The sequence below is a fragment of the Prionailurus bengalensis genome, chromosome D4 (assembly GCF_016509475.1).
Source record: "Prionailurus bengalensis isolate Pbe53 chromosome D4, Fcat_Pben_1.1_paternal_pri, whole genome shotgun sequence".
Lineage (NCBI taxonomy): Eukaryota > Metazoa > Chordata > Mammalia > Carnivora > Felidae > Prionailurus > Prionailurus bengalensis.
In genome coordinates this window covers 27224240-27230138 of record NC_057359.1, presented here as the reverse complement: position 1 = coordinate 27230138, position 5899 = coordinate 27224240, and positions in this window count along the sequence as shown.

The following is a 5899-nucleotide window of genomic DNA, read 5'->3' as shown; positions in this document are numbered from 1 at the left end:
GCCACAAGTTTCAAAGGTTGACAGTTTAGCTGAGGGCATGGCAGCTCTTGCATTTCCCACTGCCAGGGGCTTCTCAAGGACCCTTGTGCCCTTCTGTTTTCCAGGGCACCATTCTTCTGCTCTGGTCTGGGTATAAAAGGGAACAGCTGCACTGGAAGTCGGGACTGGAGCCCGCTTGGCCCACATTCCTTGTCGAATTCCCGTCTTGGCCCTCTCCCCTGCACCCCCACGTCCGGTTAGTGCAGGCGGTCCCCGGGGCCCTGCTTCTACTTTCAAATCCCTCACGGCAACGCCTCACACCACCCCACACAGCACGAGGGGCCTTTCTGGGGTTTGTTTTCTCATTGGCTCCCCAGAGACCCTGGACAGATAAAGTCACAAGGAGGTGGAAGGCATCCATTTTCTTTCCGGTCGCTCCTTGAGAAAGAAGGAGGCTGGTGACAGAAGAATAAGCCGTTATAATTCCTTGGGTGCTTTTCTGGCATATTCTGTGGGGAAGCTATGCCTGGAAATGACGATGGATGGGCCCAGATTGATTTTTTTTTTTTCTGCTAATGTTTCCCACATAGGGTCTTTTCAAACTCATTTGTGCGAGACTTTTTTTTTCTTTTCTTTTCTGAAAAGCTGGGAGAAGGTAAAATTTCACAGGAGAGTCCCATGCTTTCTTCTGTGGGAACTATGAGGCCAGCTCACCAACTCCACTGTTCCCACGTGGCTTCAACCCCGCCTTGTCCCATCCAGGCCTTTGAAATGACTTTCTCAAAACTCCAATCTTTCTTCTTCCACCCTAATCACCTTCTTTAAATACAAGCAAGATCTCACTTTTCCCTCCTCTAAAATCTTCACTGGCAAACTGTCTGCCAAAGTCCCAAACCTGAGTGTCATCAAAAGCCCTTGACAAGATGGGTCCATCCAATCTCTTTTTATGTACCCTCCCTTCAGGAGATACACGTGGTAGGGGCGCCTGGGTAGCTCAGTCGGTTAAGCGTCCGACTTCGGCTCAGGTCATGATCTCGTGGTTCATGGGTTCGAGCCCCGCGTGGGGCTCTGTGCTAACAGCTCAGAGCCTGGAACCTGCTTTGGATTCTGTGTCTCCCTCTCTCTCTGCTCCTCCCCCACTCATGCTCTGTCTCTCTCTCTCTCAAAAATAAACATTTAAAAAAATTAAAGAAAGAAAAGGAAGATATACGTGTTAATCTGAGCTGGCCAAGAAGTAGGCATCATGAAGAGATTCACAATGCATAGATTCACTTGCCATTTGCAACTACGTGGATGGAACTGGAGGGTATTATGCTAAGCGAAATTAGTCAGAGAAAGACAAATATCATATGACTTCACTCATATGAGGACTTTAAGACACAGAACAGATGAACACAAGGGAAGGGAAGCAAAAATAATATAAAAACAAGGAGGGGGACAAAACATAAGAGACTCTTAAATACAGAGAACAAACAGAGGGTTACTGGAGGGGGGTCGTGGGAGGGGGGATGGGCTAAATGGGTAAGGGGAATTAAGAAATCTACTCCTGAAATCATTGTTGCACTATATGCTAACTAACTTGGATGTAAATTTAAAAAATAAATTTAAATTTTTTTTTAAAAATGCGTAGATTCAACTAGGGCTAATACCTGTGGAAGAGAAAAATGGGGCAGTAGCTGGAGAAAGCAGGAAGAACTGTCAGAGTTTAATGAAGGTTTGACATACACACACATACACACACACACACAGTGAAGGGGAGAGGAAGGAAATGTCAAGTAGAAGCATCCAAGACTGATATAGAATTAAGACAGTTGCATCAAGGCCATCAGGGAGCGATGTCAGCCCACATCAAGGGAAATTTAGCCAACAAAGGACTTCCATGACTTCCAGGAATGGACCCATCTTTGTATCCCTGCCTCACTCAGCCACTGGCTGAGAATAGCCGATGGGAAATGCATTTGGCCTTGATGAAACCCAGTGTGGATTGGTTTATGGACTTCTCAGAGGGCAGCAGCTGGGATCCTTGGTCAACCCCTGGATTTGGAGGTCTTCAAGGGGCATTTCCATGGGCATTCCCATAGCTGCCACAAGGTGCAGGTCAGCCAAAGAAAGTAACCTATAGTCTTCAGAGCAAGCCATTCACCCATGCATTTGCTCCTGCCTTCTTCCTTGCCTGCCATGCTCTTTCTTCCATTCTACCACCAAATGAAATTCTACTCATCCTTCAAGGGTCCACACAAGTGCCACCTTCTCCAAGAAGCCTTTTATCTACACTGATGATACTTTGGCTGCCCCTCCATGATAGCATCCTTTTGGATTTACACTAGTTGTCCAAGTCTCATCCCTGGCCTTGAGGATGAGAACTGTTTCATTCCTCTTTATACAAGTAGTTTGGCACCGCAGCTCACATAGATTCACTCACGTACTTATTCAACAGGATTGCTTGTTTATTTTTATGTACCAGGCACTACACTGGGCCCCACTGGTCTAGAATTGTGCAAGATGGTGAAGGAGCTTACTTTCCAGCCTGGGTGAGGGAACTAGGAGAATGAAAATATTAAGAGTCAAGCAATGTCCCACAGGAGAAAGGGGACAAGAAGGCAGAGTCCTGAGCCAAGGTATCCTGGACTGGTACTATGTTTTTAAAAAATGTACAGCAATAGCATATGAGGTCTTGGGATGCTAAATTTGGGGAGTTGACGTTAAAAACCATCCAGAAGTCAGATTAATGAATTTCAATGACCCCTTTGGTTCAGCAAAATTACCAGAAAGCCTCCATCTACAATGGCTCTGGATGGGCAAAAAAAAAAAAAAATCTCTGTGCCTGTGTCTTACACTGCCATAAATTTTTATTGGAGCTATGCACAGGCTTTCAGAAACCCCAGGCCAAGGTCAAGAAATTAACAAGTAAATACAAAGCAAAAGCTCTTCTTAAAGTAATTCCCCATTAATAATTATAAAATGCTTAAGAAAACAATCCACTGTGAGTAAAAAGTCAGCGAGTACAACAGATGATTAATTCATCAAGAAGTTGAGATAATAGAAAAACAATGTAAGAGAAATGATAAAGCAAGTATGCTTAAAGTATAAAAGCATTTCTTTAAGTATTAGAAATATAAGGGAAAAAATTGGACTCTATGAAAAAAATGAACCAGCAGATTTGAAAAAGAATGAATCAAAACTTCTACAAATGGAGGGGCGCCTGGGTGGCGCAGTCGGTTAAACGTCCGACTGCAGCCAGGTCACGATCTCGCGGTCCGTGAGTTGGAGCCCCGCGTCGGGCTCTGGGCTGATGGCTCAGAGCCTGGAGCCTGTTTCCGATTCTGTGTCTCCCTCTCTCTCTGCCCCTCCCCCGTTCATGCTCTGTCTCTCTCTGTCCCAAAAATAAATAAACGTTGAAAAAAAAAAAAGTATGTCTTTAAAATTTAGGTAAGTGTAAACAAATGTTGGCTGTGAAATTAATAGTAATAATAATAATGACTAATTTAAGATAGTTTAAACCCAAATGGATTGAAAATGCTTGACAAAAATCACACGTGAACCAGGGTAAATGTGTTCATAGATTTGTTCAAAAAGATGATGCACACAATAGATCTTGTCAAGATCTTGTTAAATCTTGTTAGGTCAAAGATGCATATTAAAAATCTAAAGGTGCTTAATGCAATGTGTTACTCTGGATTGGATCTCGAAACAAACAAACAAAAAGTACGTAAGTGGAAAAACTGGTAAAATCCAATTAAAATCTAGAGTTTAGTTAATAGTAATGCATCCCTGTTGCTTTGGGTTTTTTTTTTAATTTTAACTAATGTGCCATGGCTTATAAGATGTTAACAGGGAAAACTGAGTGAGGGTTATAAAAAAAATTCTCTATTTTATACTTGTAACTTTTATGTAAATCTAAAATTATTCCAGAAAAAAATTTTATTAAAAAATAGAGAAAAGATTTTAAATGCAAAGGTAACCACTAAAGACTAGAGCAAGAAAGAATAACCTCCAATTAGAAGGCAGAAATATAAAGAAAACTTGGTAAATCAAAATAGGAAGCAGGCAAGAAGAAACATAAGTATTTAAAAAGCATTATGGATAACAAAAAAAAATGAATTGGTAGAAATAAATTTAAATATCGGATCGGGAAACAGATGAACAAAAAGGAAGGGAAGGAAAAGTCAGATAAGAACAGAGAGGGAGGCAAACCATAAGAGACTCTTAAATACAGAAAACGAACTGAATGTTGCTGGAGGGGAGGGGGGGGGGATGGGCTAAATTGGGGGATAGGTTTTCCCAAGTAGGAGAGCATTTGTTGGGATGAGCACTGGGTGTTATATGTAAGTGATGAATCACTGAATCCTACTTCTGAAATCATTATTACACTATATGTTAACGAACTTGGATTTAAATAACATTTTAAAACTTAAAAAAAATAATAAATAAAATACACACACCTATATATATATACATATCAGACTGGGAACTAAATAAGGTAAAAGCAAACATCAGTAAATTACCAAACAGAAAAGATGAGCTAATTAATAACATGAAGATCTAGTTCTTTAATCAAGAAAAAATGAAAAGGAAGAAAGGGAGGAAGGAAGGAAGGGAGGAAGGAAATCATTAGGTAAACAAGTATTTTTTTAAAGAGGAGAAAACAAATACACAAAATTAGAAAATCACCACAAATGTAGAAGAAACTTGGAAAGCTATGAAGGCATCAACTCAGCTCTATATAATCAACTTCCTTTAAGCACCCAGGTGATAGAATTCTTCCTTTGTCTTCCACATCTTCTCTCTGCCCCCTCCTCCTTGACTTTAATGGACCACATCAAGCCCTCTGGCCTCCCGTCAGTTTTAGGTCCAGCCAAGGAAAGACATGAGAAGAGATTCTTCCCCCAGTTGCCTTCCTCCACCAAAGGACATAGCACATTGGTTTTACTTTTGGATTTAGCAAAGGCAAATTGAAAAGCCAAGAGGCTGATCCCTATATGGGATCACCAAGAGTCCCTATAGGATAACAGGACATCCTCAGGTATTGGACAGACTTGGGGACCAGTTAAATCCACTTCTGTATGTCCTGGTTGTGTGACCTTGGTCGAGTGAGTCCCTTATATCTACCGAATCAGGTGGCTATAAGAGGAAGAAACACACAAAAGAATAGTGGTAATGTGTGTAACCCATAGAGATATTTATAAAGGCTCAGGAGAAGAGAAGTCAAGATGGTGGAGAAGTAGGGGGACTGGAATTTCCCTCCTCCCTCAAACACAGCAGTATTGAGGTCAGAACACTTGGAATACCAGGAATACAGGCTGCAGAGTGACAAAAAAATCTCCAGAGATGGAAAGAGACAGCTTGGCAGGACAGAGGTGCATGTATGCGAATTGGGAGGCAAAAAAGGGGTGGTGTAAGCATGGAGTAGGGAACCTCTTCAGTGGAAAAACAAAAGGAAGAGAAAGAGAAGCTGTGAAAGTGTGGGATTGTATTTGGACAAGAGAAAGACCTCTCCAGACCATAGACTGGGGAACGAAGAATATGGAAAGAGCCAGTTTCAACTTTGCAAACAGCCTTAGGAACTAAAGACTAGAGTTATCTGGGGTGCAAGACATTCTCTGGACTGAAGCTGGCCGTGTGCTCACGCCTGGAAGGCAGCCACCCCAGGGCGCAGTAGCGATCTCAGGGGGTGCACTGGGATAGGACAGTCACCTCCCTTGAGCACTGTGGAAAGAAGTTATATTGCCCCCAACCGAGGAAAAAAGACCCTGCAGGTGCCAGCCAGAGACCTTTTGTCAGCGGGGCTAGCCAAGAACCAGGTCCATGGGGTGCAGGATCCTTTAAGAAATCGGGTTTTGAATCCCAGTCCAGTGCCTGGGAGACATGGGAGACTGTGGAGCAGGACAAGCCAGCCGCCTGCCCATTCTACTCTGTGAAG